The sequence below is a fragment of the Podarcis bocagei genome, assembly GCF_964188305.1.
Source record: "Podarcis bocagei genome assembly, chromosome: 4".
NCBI classification, from domain to species: domain Eukaryota; kingdom Metazoa; phylum Chordata; class Lepidosauria; order Squamata; family Lacertidae; genus Podarcis; species Podarcis bocagei.
Genome location: NC_138128.1, coordinates 5,468,492 through 5,491,358, shown reverse-complemented (window position 1 = coordinate 5,491,358; position 22,867 = coordinate 5,468,492). Strand labels below are relative to the sequence as shown.

The 22,867-nt window shown below is 49.4% G+C and overlaps 1 protein-coding gene across 2 annotated transcripts in view; it reads left to right on the top strand.

The window, feature by feature from the left end:
* Positions 1-22,867, top strand: part of LOC308584873 (solute carrier family 12 member 9-like) — a 102,234-nt gene that overhangs the window by 54,763 nt on the left and 24,604 nt on the right. The window lies entirely within an intron of this gene.

Below are 22,867 nucleotides of genomic sequence, written 5' to 3'. Positions count from 1 at the left end.
CAAAATGTTGGTGCTGACCTTTAAAGCCCTAAACAGCTTTGGCCCAGTACAGTGGTGCCTCAGGTTAAGAACTTAATTCGTTCTGGAGGCCCGTTCTTAACCTAAAACTGTTCTTAACCTGAGGTACCAATTTAGCTAATGGGGCCTTCCGCTGCCACCGCACCACTGGAGCATGATTTCTGTTCTCATCCTGAAGCAAAGTTCTTAACCCAAGATACTGTTTCTGGGTTAGCAGAATCTGTAACCTGAAGTGTCTGTAACCTGAAGCGTCTGTAACCTGAGGTACCACTGTATACCTGAAAGAGAGTCTCCACCCCAATCGCTCAGCCCAGACAATGAGGTCCAGTGCCAACTGCCATTTGGTGGTTCCCTCACTGAGAGAAGTGAGGTTACCAGGAACCAGGCAGAGGGCCTTTTTGGTGGTGGCACCTACTTTCTGGAATGCCCTCCCATCAGATGTCAAACAGATAAACAACAATTTGACTTTTAGAAGGCCTCTGGAAGCAGCCATGTATGAGGAAACTTTAATGTTTGTGTTTTATTATTTTTTTATATATGTTGGAAGCCTCCCAGAGTGGCTGGGGTAACCCAGTCTGATGGGCAGGGTACAAATAATAAATTATTATTATATTATTACATTCACCTTGTGTGAAAACCAACCATGAGCCCCGTAGGCTGAGGGCGAGTGAGAATCTGGTGGACAAGTCTGTGAAGTGTGAGGACTAGCTGCTTGAGTCAGGGTGGGGAGCTTCTTGCAGCCTGGGCGTCATGCTTCCTTCTGGGCATTTTTTTTTGGGGGGGGGATGTCACATGATGTCATGTGTCAGAGGTGGGTGGGGCCAGAGGCAAAAGTGGGCGGGACAGCAGATGTAAATTTTACCTAGTTTCTGCATAAACACACCGTACCTCACTGTCCTCTACCTGGCAAGGACTGTCAACATTCAAGGGGGAGTGTGAAGCAGAGGTAGTTAGGGGTGCGGCCAGGGGAGTGTCCCGAGGGCCAGGTAGAGGCTCATCGAGGGCCACATTCAGACCCTAAGCCTGAGATTCGCCATAGTTGCTTCGTAGAGCAACAGTTTTGAGAAAGGTATTTGGAGGAAAGAGAGGAGGATGTATAGGAAATTCTGTTCCTCCTTTCTCAGCTCACGGGCTCTCACAACAGCCTACAAATCAAGGCAGAGACCTACTATAGCAATCGTGTGCAAACGTTAAACACAGTCGTAAAACCAAACATATGCACTAGCCAATAAAATAACTGAAGTTCTAAACAGAATTACCATTGTTTGCATGTGCAAAAAGCCTTCTTAAACCGGGAGGTTTGTTCTGGAGGTGTGGCGTTTTGCTAGGCACTAGAGAGATCTGGGAGGGACGCGGGTGGCACTGTGGGTTAAACCACAGAGCCTAGGACTTGCCGATCAGAAGGTCGGTGGTTCGAATTCCCGTGACGGGGTGAACTCCCATTGTTCGGTCCCTGCTCCTGTCAACCTAGCAGTTTGAAAGCACTTCAAAGTGCAAGTAGATAAGTAGGTACCACTCCGGCGGGAAGGTAAATGGCATTTCCATGCGCTGCTCTGGTTCGCCAGAAGCGGCTTAGTCCTGCTGGCCACATGACCTGGAAGATGTACGCCGGCTCCCTTGGCCAGTAAAGCGAGATGAGCGCCGCAACCCCAGAGTTGGTCATGACTGGACCTAATCGTCAGGGGTCCCTTTACCTTCACCTAGAGAGATCTGGGAAGGAAGTTCTATGGCACAAGCAGTCAGTTCATATGGGAAGGGCAGCCCTTTTGGAAAACAGCACCATGGTGCAAAGGCTCTGTTGCTTCTTCTGGCAGTTGCCAGCTTTCTGGGGTCGAAGAGAGCCTTGTCTCAGACTCCTTATGCAGCTCTTTTCCAGGATAAACACCCCAGTTCCTTCAACGGTTCCTCATAAGGCGTGGTTTCCAGCCCCTCTATCATCTTGGTCCCCCTCCTCTGCACTCTTTCCAGCTTCTCAACATCCTTAAATTGTGGTGCCTAGAACACCTCTCAGCCTCCTCTTTGACTCTCCATACGGCTTCTTCCTCTGCTCCTGTAACTCTGCCTTCCCCTTGACCCCCCCTGCACCCTTCATATGGGTCTTCCAGGCGGGTAAAATGCTTGTTGCATGTTGCAAGGTGAGTGCGCCTGCCTGGGGCTGTCTGAAATACTGCTGGCGGGGATTGGGGGGCGCGGGTAGATGGATGGGGAGGAGGTACTCCCCCCCCGACTTTCTCTCCCTCTCCTTGCTTGCAGAAAAGCCAGTCCACCCGCTGGTGAGCAGCTCAGGGAAATCACCTCCCCCCCCCACTCCCCTGCCTCCAGTGGTCCCTCCTCTCTCTCTCTCTTTCTCTCTGTGGGGGGAGCGTAGGGCCTGGTGATCAATTTCTCCCCCTAGCTAATCCCATCAAGCCGAGCACATCGCCCGTGTAATAAGCATTTATGATCCTGTTTAAAAAGCTTTTGCCCTTGAGCAAATACCGTTTTTAGCCAAGAAGGGGGAAAGGGAAGGATTGCCGGTAGGGGGGGGGACTGGGGGGCGAGAGAGAGAGAGAGAGCAGAGAACCCAGACTGCATTCTGCTCTTTGCAGTGAATTTATGGTACTTGTCCTGCTCGGCTTCTCGGGGCCGAGTGCCAGCCGTTTTTATGGAGCACAGTTTACATTAGTGGTAATTAAACCAAGGGGAGCAGGAGACAGTGGGGAGTGGCGTGGAGCAGCATTCCTGGAACAGCGTCCCTCTTCCTTTCCTTTTCTTAGCTGGGATTTACTCAGCTGCAGCCCTGCGTGCAGGCGAGAGCTTGCATTGTTTATTTGTGATTAATTTCTTGCATTGAAGCAGCGTTGGACTAGGTGACCCTCAGGGTCCCTTCCAACTCTGCAGCTCTGTTTATTGAATCTATCTCTCACCTTTCCTCCACCATGCTGAGGGTGTTTTGTACGTGGTTATCCTCATTTAATCCCCACAACAACCCCATGAACTGGGTTAGGTTAAGAGGCAGGGACCAGCCCAAGGTCACCCTGTCTTGTTCATGGCCCGAGTGGGGATTTGAACCCTGGTCTCTCACATCCTCGTCCGACAGTCTTAACCATTACACCACACTGGGAAAACCAAGATGAGTAATGTTTTGGAGGATTCAAAGTGCCATGAAACGAATTTGATGCAAAGGTGTCTTGTTTGTTTCCGGTGCGAACTTTGCAAAGTGGTTCCTGCAGGTTTTTTCAGAAAGTTCCAGTTTGAAGTAGGGGTAGACGCCAACTGTGGAAGGCGCCTATTGGCCAGCATCAGTGCCGCCAGCAACCCAACTCCTTCCTTGGAGGAGAATTATTATTATTATTATTATTATTATTATTATTATTACAACTGTTCCTGTGATTATTTCCTCATAAAGTGTGCTGTTTAAAATAGCAATGTGGAGACCTGGAAGCATGAAGGAAAAGATTGAGGACTGTACCTTCGTTGGTATGTGTTTGTTTGTGTGAATGTTAGAAAAGTTGCAATGGTGGAATCATGAGAGAAGGACCTTCTGGGACCACAGTTAACGTGCTGAGTGTGTAGGACTGTCGTCTGGGTGTTAAAAATACTGGGTGCTGAACCCCTTGCAGTGCAAGAATCTCAACTAAAGCATCCATGACCGATGCTTCAACCTTGCTTACAAAGGAAGGAGAGTCTGTTCCACTCTTGAGCAGCTTTTGCCATCAGAAAGTTATTCCTGCGGGTGGTGCTGTGGAGGGGAAGTGGGTGGTGCTGTGGGTTAAACCACAGAGCCTAGGACTTGCTGATCAGAAGGTTGGTGGTTCGAATCCCCTTGACGGGGTGAGCTCCCGTTGCTCGGTCCCTGCTCCTGCCAACCTAGCAGTTCGAAAGCACGCCAAAGTGCAAGTAGATAAATAGGTACCACTCCGGTGGGAAGGTAAACGGCGTTTCCGTGCGCTGCTCTGGTTCGCCAGAAGCGGCTTAGTCATGCTGGCCACATGACCCGGAAGCTGTACGCCGGCTCCCTCGGCCAGTAAAGCGAGATGAGCGCCGCAAGCCCAGAGTCGGCCATGACTGGACCTAATGGTCAGGGGTCCCTTTACCTTTACCTTATGATTCTACAGGAGGGACGCAGGTGGCATTGTGGTCTAAACCACTGAGCCTCTTGGCTTGCCAGTTGGAAGGTCGGCGGTTCGAATCCCCGCAACGGGGTAAGCTCCTGTTGCTCAGTCCCTTCTCCTTCCCACCTAGCACTTCGAAAGCACGTCAAAGTGCAAGTAGATAAACAGGTACCGCTCCAACAGGAAGGTAAACGGCGTTTACGTGCGCTGCTCTGGTTTGCCAGAAGCGGCTTAGTCCTGCTGGCCACATGACCCGGAAGCTGTACGCCGGCTCCCTCGGCCAATAAAGTGAGATGAGCGCCGCAACCCCAGAGTCGGCCACGACAGGACCTAATGGTCAGGGGTCCCTTTACCTTTACTAGTCGGAATCTCCTTTCTTCTCATTTGAATCCGTTGGTTTGGCTCCCAGCCTCTGGAGCAGGAGAAAACAAGCTTGCTTTGTCTTCCATGTGACAACCCTTGAGATATTTGAAGAATATAGTAACCTAACAAGCTGTCGGGCCAGTAGTCCATGTAGCTGAGTACTGTCAACACTGACCGGCAGTGCCTGCGGGTTGGACTAGATGACCCTTCACGTCCCTTCAACTTTTATGATTCTGTGATTCCAGGGTTTCGACCTGGGTCTCTCCTGGCCCTGCCCAGGGATGCCAAGGGTTGAAAATGAGTCCTTTTGTGTGAACTGTGGCCCTTTCCTCAAGCTACAGTCCCTGGGTTATTCTCATTGAGGGTGAAGCATTCATTGTTCAGAGGGCCCTTGCGCCCATGCGCAGACTCTCTGTCTCTCCCGCCCGCCCCCTTGCTTTTTTATGGTAGCCAATAACCGTCAGAGTGCAGTGAGGGTCACACACTGAAATTAACTGCTGTCAAGAGCATAAATTAGGCAAGACCTTTTTCTCTCCTGCTCCTGAGTTTTCTCTCTCCTTCTCTGGGATCTGGGAGACGGAAGTTTGTGGGGTAACAGAAAGTGGGTACTCAATGGGTGCCTCATTTGGCTGAGGCCCGGCCTGGACACCGGCTGAGGCCGACCCAGGTCATTTTGCTCCCAGGGGCAGCATGGCAACCCCTGCAAGTCCATCTCCATAAGGCTGCTAGACTGGCAATTGAATCTGATCGCATCGTCGACAATGGGGAGGCACCCACCGTGCACCCAAGGCCAGGGCGGGGGACACACACAGTTCTGCTGTCTAACCCCACACTCCTGCTCTCCACCTCCCAGCATCTGCCGCCCGAGGCAGATGCCTCCCTCTCCCCAACGGCAGGGCCGTTAGACCTGACTTAGCAGGGAAGTTTTTTCCCAGGCGATGGAAACGGCGAAGGCGCCCGGCCAATATTAATAATTAATTTCTGTGTGCGCCCGTAATTATTTAAACTCAAAAGACGTGCATGCATCCTAGTCGGCGTTAACACCTCTCCATTTCAGAAAGACGTGGGCTTTTAAGTTTAATGGATAAGTTTTTATTATCTCTGTAAAGCGTCTGAATTGATTGTAATATCTGGATCAGATGCTAGTAAGCCTCCTGGACAATTTCAGTAAAATTCACATGGTTTTCTTTCTTTCTTTCTTTCTTTCTTTCTTTCTTTCTTTCTTTCTTTCTTTCTTTCTTTCTTTCTTTCTTTCTTTCGTTTAGAAGTGGGGGAGGGTTTGAAATCTGGGTGGGTGAGATTGTCTGTTTTATTTAGAAGATCACGGATACCTTGCCTTTCCAGTTCTAAAAATGGAACCACCCGAGGCAGCTAAAAGCATAGAGTAAAACAAAAAAAACCACCCACACACAATCTAAAACAAATTTAAAATGAAGCAACAGATAGATGAACAAAAAGAAAAAAAGAAAAATCTAAACAGGAAGCAAAGCAGGTTAAATCAACCAAAAGACGGGCTGAAGGAGCTTGCTGAAAAATTATTTTGTGTGGCCGTGAGGTACTATCTAAGAAATAATCGGTGGAATCTCCCAGGGCAGGGAGTTCCAAAGTTCCAAATTGGGGTCACAGACCAGGGGCTCACAGGTGAGGATACCAGAAAGACAAGAGTGAAGGCCGGTAGGGAGAAATGGAGGGGGCGTAGTCATCTGAGAAATGAGGCACAGGGAACTGTGGGTGGAGAAATATGGGGCAGAGGGGAGTAGAGAGATAGGGCATGGAAAAGGAAGGGTACTTTTTCTGTGTGACAGAGGTGGGGTTGCAGAGATGGGGGCATGCAAGAAGACCTCCAGTGGTTTGGAACTGCTTCTGAAAGTCTGGCACGGGCTTCTCCTGAGCATGTGCAGAGCGCTGTTGCCTCCCTGTTGTACATTTCTATCCACACTTTTTCTCCAAGCAGCACAATAACCCTGTGAGGGAGCCCAGGCTAAGGGAGGCTGTGGCCGGCGCAAGGTCACCTAGTGAGCTTCTTCATGGCCAAGTGGGGATTCGAACTCTGCTCTCCCAGGTCCTTGTCTCTCTCCCCCCCCCCCAACATACAATTTCAAGGCTGTAAGAGAATGAGGTCTCTGGGGCAGCATCTTAAAACACACACAACCCGCACCCTTATTCCTTTGCTCCCCCCCTTTTCCTGCCATGGATTCCTTCCTCCCCCCCACCTTAAAATGCCACTTCCCCCCTCCTCCCCTCCCCTCCCTCTCCGCACAGCCGCCGAGGTCTCCAGCACACACGAAATAAAAAGGGATTTTAATTACCTTTCAGCAAAAACAACAATTAGAGAAAATCACAGCTTGTGGGCTCCCCGCCCCCGGCTGGCTAATCGCGCTCCAGCGCTGAGCGCAGAATAGACGGGGGGGGGAGAGCAGGAGGCCACCCTTCCATGCACACACACACGCCACACACGCCACACACATTTCATAAGCTGGTCTGTTACCCACAGACAGGCCCTTTTACCTGCCTAATCGATTGCGCACGCTTGCGCACACCCACACATGTTTTTCCAGGTTGTCAGCCTCGCAGCCCAGGCCTGGAGCAAAATCAGGGTGAGTTCCCTGCAACAATCCTATCACATTACAGTGGTGCCCCGCAAGACGAATGCCTCGCAAGACGGAAAACTCGCTAGACGAAAGAGTTTTCCGTTTTGGAGGTGCTTCGCAAAACGAATTTCCTATGGGCTTGCTTCGCAAGATGACAATGTCTTGCGAGTTCCTGCTGGTTTTTTTCCCTTGCCCCCCCTTTTTCTAAGCCGCTAAGCCACTTATCAGCTGATCCGATCAACAGATAAGCCGCTAAAAGCCGCTAATAGCGCTAATCCGCTAATCTGTCAATGGGCTTGCTTCGCAAGACGAAAAAACCGCTAGACGAAGAGAATCACAGAATGGATTCTTTTCGTCTTGCGAGGCACCACTGTATTATTTTTATTATTGTTATTATTATTATTATTGAACAACAAAATGCAGTGCGTGTGGCAGGGAGTATTATTTGTTTTGCAAAGCAGCAAAGCCAAGCGTGCCCAGAGACCACCTGGTTTTTGCCCCCCAAACCCCCAATGGTTCCCGGAGATAGCAGGATGTCATGACCGATGGTTGCTAGCTAGATAACCTGTTGAGTTTTTCAGCTGGGAGGCAAAGTTCTTTATCTGTGAGCATGTCATTTATTTGGTTTACATGCCAACCTTTATCCAAAGATACCGTATCTTCAGGTGCCAGGCAAAAACATTCCTTTCTAACCAGCCCTTAGCTATCAGTGCCCTTTTTTTTCTCTGTGGGTGAGATTTTTCTAAGGTGCTTGTTCTTTGCTTAAAATGCTGTAAGCCGCTTTGAGTTGCAAAAAAGCAGCTAATAAATTTAATAAGCAACAACCGCAGCCAAGGCAGGTTTTGCTGTTGACTCCCACCCTCTCCCCAGCCTACTGCCGCTCGGTTGTAGAGCAGCTGCTTTGCACGGACAGGGTCCTGGGTTCAATTTCCGGCCTCTGAGACCTTGCAGTGCTGCTGGCGGTCAGTGCTGACAACACCCAGCTTGATAGATGAACCAAACTCTGGCTCTGTTCACTCCATCAAAGTGAGGGGGGATCCGCTTCTGTGCAAGGAAGTCAGTGGATGTGCTTTGGGGCAGGCCCCCTTGTTGTGGGACTAATCCTGCTCCTGGGTGGGCTTGCCTGGTTTGCAGCCCCCTCCCCTTCCCTCTGCATGGCTCTATCCTGCAGGGCTTTCTTCCTTGGCGTGTGACAGGATGCTGGGGACTCGCCGTTGTCTATCCATAGGGAGGAACTGGCACAAAGCCCAGCATGACGGCATCTTGCAGGGTTTCCTGGAGAGGCTGGATGCATCTTAACCACACAGTGATCTCTGTGCTGCCCCTCCCTTCAGAGTCCCACCCAAGGAGTTCCCTTCCTTGGTGTGAACGCAGGAAGCTGACTTATACTGAGTCAGACCATCAGGCCCCCTCTAACTCAGTCTACACAGACTGGCAGCAGCTCTCCAGGGTCTTCAGAGAATCATAGAGTAGTAGAGTTGGAAGGGACCCCTGTGGTCATCTAGTCCAACCCGGCTGCAGTGCAAGAATTCTCAACTAAAGCATCCATGACAGGTGTCCACCCAACCTCTGCTTAAAAACCTCCATGGAAGGAGAGCCCACCATCTCCCAGGGCTGAGCGGCTCTCAGAAAGTTCTTCCTGTTGTTTAATGGGATTCTTCTTTCCCACAACTTGAAGTTGTTGGTTCAGGTCCTGCCCTTCGGAACAGAAGAAAACAAGCTTGCTGTGCCTTCCTTCTGACAGCCCTTGAGATATTTAAAGATGGCCATCATATCTTCTCTCAGTCCTCTCTTTTCCAGGCTAAACATACTCAGCTCCTTCAACCGTTCCTCATCAGGCTTGGCTTCTGGGGCAAGGGACATTCACAGTCCTGCCTGGAGATGCCGCAGTGTGAACTTAGAAACTTCTACATCAGAAGGTTGGCGGTTCGAATCCCCGCAACAGGGTGAGCTCCCGTTGCTCAGTCCCTGCTCCTGCCAACCTAGCAGTTCGAAAGCACATCAAAGTGCAAGTAGATAAGTAGGTACCGCTCCGACGGGAAGGTAAACGGCGTTTCCATGCGCTGCTCTGGTTTGCCAGAAGTGGCTTAGTCATACTGGCCACATGACCCGGAAGCTGTACACCAGCTCCCTCGGCCAGTAAAGCGAGATGAGCGCCGCAACCCTAGAGTCGGCCATGACTGGACCTAATGGTCAGGGGTCCCTTAACCTTTACCTTACATGCAGAGCAGCTGTTCTGCCGCTCAGCTATAGCCCTTCCCCACCGGACTCCCTCACCCTACCCAGGTTGGGGAAGGAGGAAGGAAGACTTTGGACCAGTTGAGGCAGCACTGCGGAATGAGCACACATTCCTTTCTTTGTCACTGGAGTGAATGGGAGGCATTGATTTTTCTTAACTTCCATATGTATTGATTTAGTTTTCTTTGTTGCGTTCATATCCCAGCTTTTCCTCCAGGGTGCTCAAGGTAGTGTTCATGGTTCTTCCCCTACCCATTTAATCCCCACGACAACAACCTTGTGAGGTTGGTGATGCTGAGAGACAGCTACGGCCAGTGGAAACTAAACTGGCCTTTCATTCTGCATCTAGCCAGCTCCTAAGAAAGCAGCAAGAGAGAGAAACTCAAACACACTGGGGTTTCAGCTCTCCAGATTTATGGGGGTAATCCTGAGATTCACTTCTGCTTCCATGGTGGGGTTTCCCCCCTGCATGTGCTCTTGGCTTACAGCTTGCTGTTTGTCGGGCTTTTGCAGGTGGGTGGAGAGGAGCAAGGAAATAAATAAATGCATTTAGGGGGTGCGGCACTTAGGGGAATCTCCCTGAATGCAAGTTTCTGCAAACTCCCCCCCCCCCCCCAATCCGCCGCCCCCAGAATGGCTGTGGGGCCGGAGGGAGCCCAATTCATGTTGCCAAGGAAGCCTGGAACCATTATCCCAGCTGGATGCGTTAGTGCTTAGAACCACGGTTTGGCGGATTGGGGGGTTGAGAGAGAGAGAGAGAGAGATTTGCTGCCTGAGATAGTAATTGTCGCCGTTCGGCCCAGCTAATGGCTGTTATGATTAAGTTCTATTATGGAGCCCGCGCTCAGGAGCGGGTGGGTGGTGGTGGGGTGTGTTGTGTTTTTTTTTGTCGGGGAGCTCAGCAGGGAAAGGAGGGGATTGACAGCTTTTCAGATGGAGAGACGGAGCGTGCTGCTCCTTGGCCGCACTGCCCCGCCCCCCCCCACCCCAAAAGGATTTTAATAGCAGCCCACGTAATAAGCCAGGAGTGGTAACTGAGAGTGCACATTGCTTTGCAAGAGCAGGCGGGCGGGAGTTGGATGAGAGGCTTTGCCCTCCCCCTTTCCCCTCCGCAAAGGACACTTTCTCATCTATTCCCGGGTTCGTTCTGCAGGCAGGCCCCAGCTGCGTGCCACCCCCCTTTCTCTTCCTCTAGCCCCCGCCTTTTGCTGCTATCTGGGGAGCCGACCTTCACCTCGCTGGCTTCCAAGCCTCTGTTGATGCGACTGTTGATGCGACCCCATGCACCCATTGTTGCAGTGTAATGAGGCAGCAGCCCAGCAACCTGTGGCACCTGAAAGGTGTGCACATCTTTGGTGGAATAAGCTCTCGGCTGCTGCAAACGTGGTTCCCCCATGTCTGATTGCCACGCACCCCCCTACATGCAAAGACACCTCCAGGCCATGCTGCGGCAGAGACAGCCTCGTGTTACAGTAAATGAAGCACCCACGCATAAATGGGGGAGACCCTCTCCCCACCACATCCTGTCTCTGAGCATGTTGCTCTGTCCCTGGGGAACATTCGGCTCTCGAGCCTTTAGTGGTCCTTGAACTGGCACACAGCTGACCTGATGAATGCAAGGCAAGGGCTTGGCTTGGGTGCTACCCGTCCGCTCTGGCCAAAGGAGGGAGATCAACCAAACCAGCTGCCAAGACCTCTTCATATCAGTTGGCTACAGGTGATCATATATCCTGCCTGACCCTGACAAGCTGGAAGGTGTGCAGAGAAGGGCAACCAAGATGATCAAGGGTTTGGAAACCAAGCCTGATGAGGAACGGTTGAAGGAGTTAGGTGTGTTTAGCCCATGGGTGGGCAAACTAAGGCCCGGGGGCTGGATCTGGCCCAATCGCCTTCTCAATCCGGCCCGCGGACAGTCCAGGAATCAGCATGTTTTTACATGAGTAAAACGTGTTCTTTTATTTAAAATGCATTTCTGGGTTATCTCTGAGACAGTGGACCGGTCCCCTGCTGAAAAAGTTTGCTGTCCCCTGGTTTAGCCTGAAGAACAGAAGACATAGAGATAATAGGATGGCTACCTTTGGATATCTGAAGGGCCATGGAAAGTGGAACAAGCTTGTTTGCTCCTGCTCTGGAGGGTAGGACCCAAGCTGATGGATTCAAATGACAAGGAAGGAAATTCCAACTTAACATCGTTTTCAATTTTTTTTACTGTTTTAGCTTTTGTAAATCACTTTGTGATTGTTGTTTTTTTACAGTCATAAATTTTATGAAATAAACGAAAAAGTTTGGTTTTTTCCTACTCCAGAGGCTAGGACCCGACCCAATGGAATCCAGTTACAAGGAAGGAGATGCTGACTAAACATCAGGAAGAACTTTCTGACAGTAGGATTTGTTAGACAGATGGGTGGACTCCCTCGGAAGGTGGTGGACTCTCTGTCACTGGAGTTTTTTAAGCAGAGGTTTGATGGCCAGCTGTCAGGGATCCTTGAGCTGAGATTCCTTGGACCAGATGGCCTCAGTGTCCCTTCTAACTCTACGGTTCTAGGACTCTAAGTTGACAGCCATCACTGCCTCCCATTGGAGCAAGTTTCATAGTTTAGCCAGTTCACTTGGCCTGCCCTGGGGTCCTGAGAAGGAACTACTTTGTGCTGGAGAGAGGGCACTCTGCACATGCTCCAGACACACACTTTTTCACCTGCTCACTCGCAGGTGAAGTGAATTCGAGTTCCAGGTAAAGTGCAATATCTTGCTTCTGGAAGAGATTCTGGGGCTCAGCCTCTTCGCTTGCGTGCTCAGTCATTCCTGCTGAAAAAAGAGCTGGCACAACCTTTGCTGCGAGTTTGCATTGTGTTCCCACTCATCATGAATGTTCCATTAAGGGACATTCTGGTCTGCTTGCCTGCATATGCTGTAAGAGGAAGAACAGGGTCTTACAGAATTGCCAGCAGCAGCATCTAAAAGGCGGGTCGCCTTCACCAAGATAACTACCTGAGCAGTCGGATGTCAATATCCTCCTTTGTGTGTTTCTGTTGTTCAAACCTCAGAAGCACAGAGAGGGAATTGGTGGAAGCTGCAAGGAATGCAGAGACCTGGAACAAAAGGGACAAGGAGAGGCAAAGAGGAAACGTGTCTTCCTTTGCTTTGGGCCAGGCCTCCCCCGGACACATTTGCAACAGCCCCGCACCCGTGCCTCGCCCTCCTTGCTGATATCTCTTGGCACTTTCTGATTCATGATGGCCTCTGCCTGCCTGTATATTGGCAACATGGTGGATAATGAATTGTTTACGACCAGTAGTTCTGTTTTTCAATGAGCTGAAACGTGTCGGATAATAAGTTGTTTATAAGCCGTAAATCTCGGCCACCATAAACCCAAAGCACATCACTTAATGGTGAATTGCAAGCTCTGGTCCCCTTCCGCAGCCAGCCTGGAGCCCAGCCGCCTCATTGGGTAGCGAGTCGATGGGAAGTGGGACGCTCTTCCCCATTGGATGGCACTGGGATGATAAAAGCTGCGAGGCTCAGTCCCGTTGGACGGGGGAATTGGGGATGAGTTGCGAGGTCCGTCCCCATTGGTTAGCAGATTGATGATGAGCTGTGAGCCGGTGTCCCGTTGGGTAATGAATTACTCGGAGACATATTTGCTCAGGAGAAGTAAATCTGTTTGGTACATTGTTGCCGAGTTGTGATTATATTGTAGCCGCGCTCTGTAAATCACAAAGAAGGGCCTTGATATACGGCAACCAAGCCCGGCTGCAGAAGGAGGCAGCGCTGTGTGTCTCTACAGCCGTACCAGCAGGCTGGGCCTTGGATGCATTGAAGTAAACCAAGCAGCCAGCAGATCCCATCTTATACTGGTCTTGCATTGCCACCAACCCATGGGGTTGGTTGTGCCTTGACTGCAGGCCCATATACAGCCAATCCAACTCGTGCTGGCAAAAACATGGCGGCAGGAATGGTAATGGGTAACATATTGAATGGTGGTGTTTAGATCTGGCTCTGAAACCTATGATATCTGCACCAAGATTATAATCTGGAAGCCAAGCCTTGAGGAGGATGGTTGAGAGAGTTGGGTATGTTGAGCCTGGGGAAGAGGAGACCAAGAAATGGCATGTAAAGGTAAAGGTAAAGGGACCCCTGACCATTAGGTCCAGTCGTGGACGACTCTGGGGTTGCGGCGCTCATCTCACTTTATTGGCCAACTTCCGGGTCATGTGGCCAGCATGACTAAGCCGCTTCAGGTGAACCAGAGCAGTGCACGGAAACGTTGTTTACCTTCCCGACAGAGAGGTACCTATTTATCTACTTGCACTTTGACATGCTTTCAAACTGCTAGGTTGGCAGGAGCTGGGACTGAGCAACGGGAGCTCACCCCCTCGTGGGGATTCGAACCGCCGACCTTCTTATCGGCAAGTCCTAGGCTCTGTAGTTTAACCCGCAGCACCACCCGCGTCCCAGACATGATAGCCATCTTTAAGTATCGGGAGGGCTGTCACATGGAGGATGGAGCGAGCTTGTTTTCCTCTGCTCTGGAGGGTACGACCCAAACCATTGGATTCAAATGACAAAGAAGGCGATTCAACAGCGTTTGGCAGTGGAACAGACTCCCTTGGAAGGTGGTGGACTCTCTCCTTCATTGGAGGTTTTTAAGCAAAGGTTGCACAGCCACCTGTCAGTGATTCTTCAGTTGTGATTTGTGTATTTCAGGGGGTTGAAACAGGTGACCCTCAGGGCCCCTTCAAACTCTGAAATTCTGTTATTCTAAGGCAAGCTTGATTCTGTGACGAGAAAATTCAGATGTAATTTTAGCATCCCTTATTCTGCTTCTACCAGCTACAGGGAAGATTTAAGGTGTGGAATGCTGAAGAACGAATTGCAACCTCCCCTGGCTTTTGCAATTGCCAACACTTATTTATAGTCATAAGGTCTAGAAACTTGCCTGTTGTCTTTTTGAAAAAAATGAAAGTTTAAGATTTGCACAGTGGTCACCATGATTCAGAATGGAGTGCGGAACCAGTTAGGCACTCATCCCTGGTGGTAGGCAATTGCATCTTGCCAATACAGAGAACCAACAAGGCATTGCTGGACCACAACTCCCATCACCCTGACCATTGGCCTTGCTGGCTGAGGCTGATGGTAGCTGTAGTCTGTTAATCTGGAGGGTACCATATCGGCCTCACTGAGCCAGCGGCAGGGTGGTTGTTCCTGATGGCAGGCAAGGAAATGCAAAATTCTCTGCAGAAGAAGAGTTGAGATTATCTGTGAGCAACTCACAATTGAGTGCAAGGAAGAGCGAAAAGCCAAGGGATTTCTGTAGGCAGTTGTTGTTTCGGGATGACAACCCTGAGTCAACAAACTTCAAGAAGGCTTCCCAGATCACCTAAACTAGCGCTTAATAGTGATGCACTGCCTCATTGCGCCCAGGCTGGGGAAAGGAATACGGAATTCATAATTCACACGTTTTATCAATTTAGGGACTTGCACAGAGCTAGAAAAGTTTCAGGAAAGAGCAGCTAAAATGATTGGCATCTAGAACTTCTTAGTTTGGAAAACAAGTAGGGGTCATGGCAGAGGCACATAAAAGAATGCCCAGTGTGGAGAAAGCGGGTAAAGAAAAGTTTTTCTTCCTCTCCCACAATAATAGATCCCAGGGCCATCCAGTGAAACTAAGAACAAACAAAAGGAGCCACTTTCCCCCACAGCTGTGGGATTCGCTCACATCAGATTTAGTGATTGGCACCAATTTTGGATGGTTTTTAAAAAGAGCCGGGTTAATTCTTGAAGGATAAGGCTTCCAGTCATGATGGCTTCATAGAATCATAGAATTGTAGAGCTGGAAGGGACCACAAGGGTCATCTAGTCCAGCCCCTGCAATGCAGGAATCTCAGCTCAAGCTTCCATGGCAGATGCACATCCAGCCTCTGCTTAAAAACCTCCAAGGAAGGAGAGTCCACCACCTCCCAAGGGAGACAGTTCCACTGTCAAACAGATCTTACTGTCAGAAAGTTCTTCCTGCTGTTTAGTTGGAATCTCCTTTCTTGTAACTTGGCCATTGGTTCAAGCCCTACCCTCCAGAGCAGGAGAAAACAAGCTTGCTCCCTCTTCCAGTGTGGTGAGCCAGTGAGCCAGTGTGGTGTAGTGGTTAAGAGCGGTAGTCTCGTAATCTGGGGAACTGGGTTCGCGTCTCCGCTCCTCCACATGCAGCTGCTGGGTGACCTTGGGCCAGTCACACTTCTCTGAAGTCTCTCAGCCCCACTCACCTCACAGAGTGTTTGTTGTGGGGGAGGAAGGGAAAGGAGAATGTTAGCCGCTTTGAGACTCCTTCGGGTAGTGATAAAGTGGGATATCAAATCCAAACTCTTCTTCTTCTTCCATGAGACGGTCGTTGAGATATTTGTAGATGACTATCATATCTCCTCTCAGTCTCTTCTTTTCCAGGCTAAACATACCCAGCTCCTTCAACCATTCTTAATCAGGCTTAGTTTCTTGACCCTTGACCCTCCTCTGTGACCTACAGTAGCAGAGGCAGCATACTTCTGAATACCAGGATACCCTTGAATGCCAGTTGCTGCGAATCACAAGCAGGAGAATGTTGTAATCAGGTCCTGCTGCCCTGAGGCATCTAGCTGGCCACTGTGAGAAGAGGATGCTGAACTGGGTGGCCAGTCTAGAGTCTATAGCAGCCGATGCCAAGCTGTGTGTTGGTTTGTCTATAAGATGCCATTGGATGTTTGCAGAGTCCTGCTCCTGCTGCCCTGTTCAGGGTCGGGGCTGCTGGCCAGAGAAAGCAGCAAAGCCCGGCCTTCTCTGATGTTCACAAGAGAACTGTGTGTGGAGGTTGTTCAGCACCTTGGACAGCAGATTTATAGCTTGGCTTAGGAGAGTTGGAGTCCAGCCCTTAAGCTACTGATCCAAGCCTGGATAGCTGTCCTGGCCATAGCTGTCAACGTTTTCTTTTTTTTAAGGGAAATTCCCTTATTCCGAATAGGATTCCTTGCAAGAAAAGGGAAAAGTTAACAGATATTGTCCTGGCTCAATCACTAGGTGCACTATTAAGGCCAGGATGATGGGAGCTGGACTCTTAGAAATAGGAATGTTGAAAGATTCAGAGAAGATTTGAAAAAGGACTTTTTCATGCAGCTTGCAGTTAAACTTTGGAACTCACTCCCACAGGAGACTGTGATGGCCACTAAGCTGAGTAGCTTTAAAAGAGGATTTGACGAATTCTCGGCTGATTCCAGGCTACCAGCCGTGGTGCCTCTGTCTCTGCAGTGGCAGGCAGTCATGTTTCTGAATACCAGTTGCTGGAAACCTGAGAAGGGGTGAAGGCTCTTGTGGTCAGATCCTGCTTGCAGGTTTGCCCTGGACCTCTGGCTGGCCAAGGTGAGAATTGCATGTTGGACTAGGTGGGTTCCCTCTGGCCCGACGCAGGAGCCGGTCCCTCCTTGTGTTTCCATGCAAGCAGCACTTCTCAGAAATCCTCTCTGGATAAAGCAAAGCAAGTTTGGAGTTGGCTGATTGGGCTTTGCCTCAAGGGGAAGACACATTAATGGAATCAAATACCTCTGTGAAGACAGGGCAAGACAGCTAAAATTGGGAATTGAGCTTTTGATAAGGCATTTAAATAGAGTTCGCTTCCAGGAGAATAGAGGGGTTTGGTCTGTAAATGATCCGAGAAGCTGTTAACAGACTCCTTTCTCTCGGCGCTTCTCTCCCTCTTCATGTTTGTGCTGCTAAGGTAGCACTGGGGACTCTCTTGCAGCAAGGTGTGTAATTTTAGGAGGGGAAACTTAATTTTTGCACATTTCTACGGTGATGGGGTCTTAAAAAATATGTTTTTTGGCATGAGGAATTCAGATCCGCTGTTACTTTTGTGATTAGACATTTAGCTTGGTAAGTCTACATTTAATGAAGAAGCACCTAAAATGCCCTTGGAAAACCAAATAATTATAATTTTACCTTCAGAAAATGTTAGGTAATGCTAACTACTACTACTACTACCACTACTAATTAATAATAATAATAATAATAATAATAATAATAATAATAATAATAATACATACATACATACATACATACCTGCAAGTACTTGGCAATCGTTTTACACACATTTTACTTGCCAAGTAAAACTAAATTACATTAATTTAACCAAAATATCTTTTGAATCCCCAAATCATGTTGACGGCATGTTTGAATTCCCAAGTCATCTAGTGGGCATTTCTGGGGTATATGTGTGGTATATGGGGAGATGGTTATCAAACCTAGACCTGGAAAGTGTGTGCTTCTGATTAGGTCAGTTGCTTTTTGCTGGAGGAAGCTGGAAACAGCATCGGTTGCTCCTTGGAGCAGGTGAATCATGGAATCAAAGAATTGCAGAGTGGGAAGGGACCCCGAAAGCCATCTAGTCTAGCCCCCTGCAGTGCCAGAATCACAGCTGCAGGTTCCCTGACAGAAGGCCACCCAACCTCTCCTTAGAAACTCCCAAGAAAGTCCCTTCCGCTCTTGAAGAGCTCTTAACCACCAGAATGTTCTTGCTAATGTTTAGTCAGAATCTCCTTTCTTCTACTTTGAATTCATCGGTTTGGGTCCTACGCTCCGGAGCAGCAGAAAACATGCTTGCTCCATCTTCCATGGGACAGCCCTTCAGATAAGGCTCTAAGGCAGCCTTTCTCAACCTGTGGGTCCCCAGACATTGTTGAACTACAACTCCCATCACCCCTAGCTAGCAAGGCCAGAGCTCGGGGATGATGGGAGTTGTAGTCCAACAACATCTGGGGCCCACAGGTTGAGAACCGCTGCTCTAAGGCCACCGTCTCCTGGGGTTGATTGCAGGCTTAGCCAACGCGGAGCCTTGTTGCTGTCTGTCCTACACTGCAGGGTCTGCTGCTGACACACCCTTTCTACCTCAGAAGTGAGCCTGAGGCCGCTCCATCCATGGCACCACAGACCCCTGAGGCTCCTCATTTGAGCTTCTGAATTTCTGTGGTGCCGTTGCACCTGCGCCAACGGTTCTCGATCCAGAAGTGTTGCTCGGCGCATAGCTAAGCTGTGGAACTCCCCAGTTTAGGCAGCTTCAAAGAGGGATCAGACCAGGGGTCGGAAAATTTTTTTAGCCGCAAGCCAGTCCGCTGTCCCTCAGACCTTGTGGCAGGCCGGAGAAGCAGTACCGGGGGGCAGGCAGGAGCTGGAAGAAGAGGCAAGGGGGCCAAGTAGTCCTCCTTCCCACCCCCAGCCCCAGCTGCTGCACTTACCTTCCCAGGGGCTGCCGCCACTGCCACCACCACCACTGTTGCTTCTTGTGGGTAGGCAGAGTGAGCTTGTCCACTCCATTCTCTGGCCCACAGGAGCACCAGGGCAGCGACGGCGGAGGGAAGATGAGCGTCATGAAAGGGCTGGCTCCGGAGAGGGGCTGCGTAAAATGGCACTCAGGCAGCTCAGCCCAGCCCTCGTCCTCCTCTAGGCAGGGTGGGGAGAAGCCAGGAGGAGGGAGGGAGGGGGCACCACCGCGGTGTGTGTGTGTGGGGGGGAATGGAATGGTGCAGGAGGGGAAATGGCGCAGCCCGAAAAAACAGAATCCCCACGCCAATCCACGGACAGTCCGCAGGCCGGATCCTTTTTTATATGTATATATAATTTTTTATTAGTTTTTCAACATATCAATTTCAACAATCATTAAACATACTTTTATATCTTATACCATTTTTTTGACTTCCATCAATCACATCTGAATATTTTCCTATCCACTTAATATACATTTTTTTACTTTCACTATTACATTTAAATATCATAACTAATATCTCTCTTCTTTCTCTACTTTGCAATGTTTCATGTATTTCTCCTTACAAAACCTCTTGTAGTCTTACTAGCGTAATTCGTTGATTGCAGTTGCTCTTCAAATAGTTCGCATATTTCTTCCAATCTTCTGTGAATCTCTGGTCCCACGGGTTTCCAATCCTTCCTGTCATTTTATCTAATTCTGCGTAGTCCATTAATTTTGTCTGCCATTCTTCTTTTGTCGGAATTTCTTCCTGCGGGCCAGATCCTGAAGGCAGTTGGGCCTGATCTGGCCTCCGGGCCTTGGTTTGCCGACCCCTGGATTAGACAAATTCGTGGGGGAATAAAGGCTATCAGCAACTGCTAGCCATGATGGCTGGATGTTAGGTTCAGGATCAGAGGCACCATGCCTCTGAAGACCAGTTAACTGGGAACTACAACTGGGAGAGCTGGTTTTGAACTCGTGTCTCGCTTCTGGGAAACAGGACAATTGATTAGATGGGGCCCCTTGGACCTGAGTAAGTGAAAGAGAGGCTTTTAAACAAGAATTGTTAGTAGCATCTGCCCAGTATACTTTTTTTGCATTTGCATTAAGGGGGAAGGGGCAAGACACAGGGAGCCCTTTTAAGCATCTTGTGTGAAAACAGCCTCCCAAGTGGAAAAGTAGGAGCCTTGAGTGCCCTTGTCTGTGCATTCCCCCCTCAGCCACCAAGACAGGGCTCTCCAAGCGCTGATTTCTAAGAGGATGCTAATTGATAATTACCCAGTTTGCAAGCCCTTGTGACTAGCGGGAGCTGAAGGGCTCGGAACTGGTGTTTTCACAGTGTTTGAAGAGGGCAAAGAGGAGGAAGAGGGGGAGGTCCGCTTCCGGACAAAAGGAATCCTGGCTACAAATCCAAGTGAATGGGATATCTGGCCAGGCCTCTTAGGGTTCATTGGTGGTGGGGATTAAATTCTGCACCCTGGCAATCTGGATTCTGTGTCAAGAAAAGCTGTGGTTTGGTTCAGGTTGTGTAACAGATACATTTGCATTTGTGTGCAAAGTTTTTTTTCTGTTTGTGTGTCTCTCTCTGTGTTATTATATTTCATTAAGTTCATTGTGGCTTTCTTTCTCATGGGTGAGCATTTGGGTATGCGGGGGGCTGAAGCCCTGCTCCCCCTTCACCGGCAAATCTTTCTCAGTCCCTCTCTGTGGTTCAGCAAGCAATTTGTGTGCAGATTCCAGCTTTTCAACAATAAGGACGAGAGAGAGAGAGAGAGAGAGAGAGAGAGAGAGAGAGAGAGAGAGTTGAGATTCTTGTGGCAGCTGAAACCTGTACCCCTTGGCATATCTCCCAGTGCTGCAGATTCAGTTATACCTGAAGCCCTGAATACGACTTCGTTACAGGGGTATTGAGGTGCCTTTGTTTAACCCAGAGAGGAAGATGATGGGGATGTTGGGACTTTCCATTCCACCTTTAGTTGCAGACATGGAACTGTTGCATGTCACATGTCTGTTTACATACCAGCAAAGCTTGCTGGGAACTTCCGTTTGTGTATAGCTTTTGTTTTTCACTGTCTCTCTGAAGAGAAGAAAGGGAGACGACATGTTTTCTTTGTCTTGATTTATGCTTAATAAATCTTTAGCTGTTAGTATGTTTCCATAAGCCTCACGCCTGTTCTGTTTGCGCAGTATACTCTGTGCTCAGGCTTTTGAAGTCTGAGTCGCTGATTTACATCGCACCAGAGATCGGGGGATCGTCACGGCTAGAAGGGCATGATCCAGCTGGGGGCTAGCCAGCTGGCATCTCGACCCCCGAAGGATGCCGACAGGGGATGCCCAGAAAAATGGACCCCACTCCCCATAGGCCAGAGGTCTCCAGGACCCTGGAGCAAAGAGCCATTGTCCTGGACGTGTTGAGTTCAAATGGAAGCTGTGGGTGTAGCCTCCAGTTTGCAAATGCCGGTGCCAGAGTAGGCAATACTGAATGGAGTGTAGAAATAGAGTTGGAAGGGACCGCAAGGGCCATCTAGTCCACCCCCTGCAATGCAGGAATCTTTTTGCCCAATGTGGGACTCGAACCCATTACCCTGAGATTTAAAATCTTGTGCTCTGCCGACTGTAGTGTTCTGGTTCCATATAAGACAGCTTCCTAGGTTCACATGTAACAGGTGAAACCACCACCCTGGCAATCCATCCAGCCCTCCCAATTGGACTCCATCTCCCATCAGCCCCTTCCATGTCACAGATGATGGGAGTTGTAGTCCAGCAATATCTGGATGGCCATGGGTCTCTATCCCTGATTAAACTGGAATGCAGATCCTACATGGACCCCCCAAAAATGGCAGGTTATGAGCCGTTAAAGGGGGTATTTGAGTTATGGGGCATCCAGCTTCTCGCACCCAGCTGTGGCACATTTTATCCCACATCTCCTACTACTCTGGCCAAAAGCTTTGGCCTCCCTCATTCTCTGGCACCACATTAACCAGCCATCCGCTCTTTCCCCCCTCATCACGCCTGTGTGACATTCATCCTTGCAGACAGCTCTTTAGCTCTCGCTAAGTGGGGCCTCATCCTGCCCAGGGGCTGAGCCCTTCCGAAAAGGAGTAATTGAATCGAGACCTTTCTCAGTAAGAGTGATGTGGACTCAGCACCACGCTGGGTGGAGCCCTTTCCAGCATTGGCTAGCTCTGAGAAGCCAGAGAATATGGAGAGGAACACGTCTCCCCACAATTATCAGCACTGGTGAATGGCAGCTCCCTGCTGCTGAGAGTTGATGCGCCTTTGCGTTCTCTGAGGTACAAGTCGAAGAGGGTGGGGGAAATTCTTTTATTCTTGCAGCCTCCTCTGGCCGCCTTTTAAACATGATCGTTTAGCGTCTTGTTCCTCCAGCTCTGGGCATGTCCCCGTCTTTAAAGTAAACAAGAGTTGCGTTACTTTTTCAATGCTCCTGAGCACGTACAGAGTTTTCCTCCAGCACTGACCAGCTATATGTCTGGTTACCACAAACAGACAGATAGGGGGCAATCTCTCTCTCCATCTGCATGCGTTTTAACACCTCCCTTGAAACAGTCCAAAATTTATTTTGAAATCCCGTGAGGAAAGTCCACCATGGTATGACTTCAGAAACTGTTGAGGTCCAATAATTCTTGGAGAACAGATGAGGTCCCTGCAGACTGGAGGCAGGGAGCTGCTGAAGCATGGCCCATCACATAGAATTGTAGAGTTGGAGGTCAGACTATCCTCCACCAGGGCCAGGGCCTTCTCAGTGATGGCTCCGACCTGGTGGAATGCTCTTTCCCATGAGACCAGGGCCCTGCAGGATTTAACCTCCTTCCGCAGGGCCTGTAAGACAGAGCTATTCCGCCTGGCCTTTAATTTGAACTTAGCCTGATCTTTTATTCCCCTTCCTTCCCTCCCCCCTCCCCTTTTATGAAGATTACCCGCTCTGGGATCCCACAGCTAATTCTCCCCTTGTCTCCTCGCTGGCCCAAGTAGGACCAATTCAGCCTGCAAGCCCTGGGGATTATCTAATGCTTATTTCCCCTAAATGGATTTTTGAATTTTATTGTTATTCATGTTTTTATACTGTATTTTATGCTGCTTTTATAATTAAGTGTTTTAAATTTGTTGTTAGCCGCCCTGAGCCCAGTTTTTGAACTGGGAAGGGCGGGGTATAAATATTATTATTATTATTATTATTATTATTATTATTATTATTATTATTATTATTATTAACCCCCTGCATGTAGGAGTCTCAACTAAAGCATTCATTACAGATTGGCCATCCAACCTCTGCTTAAAAACCTCTG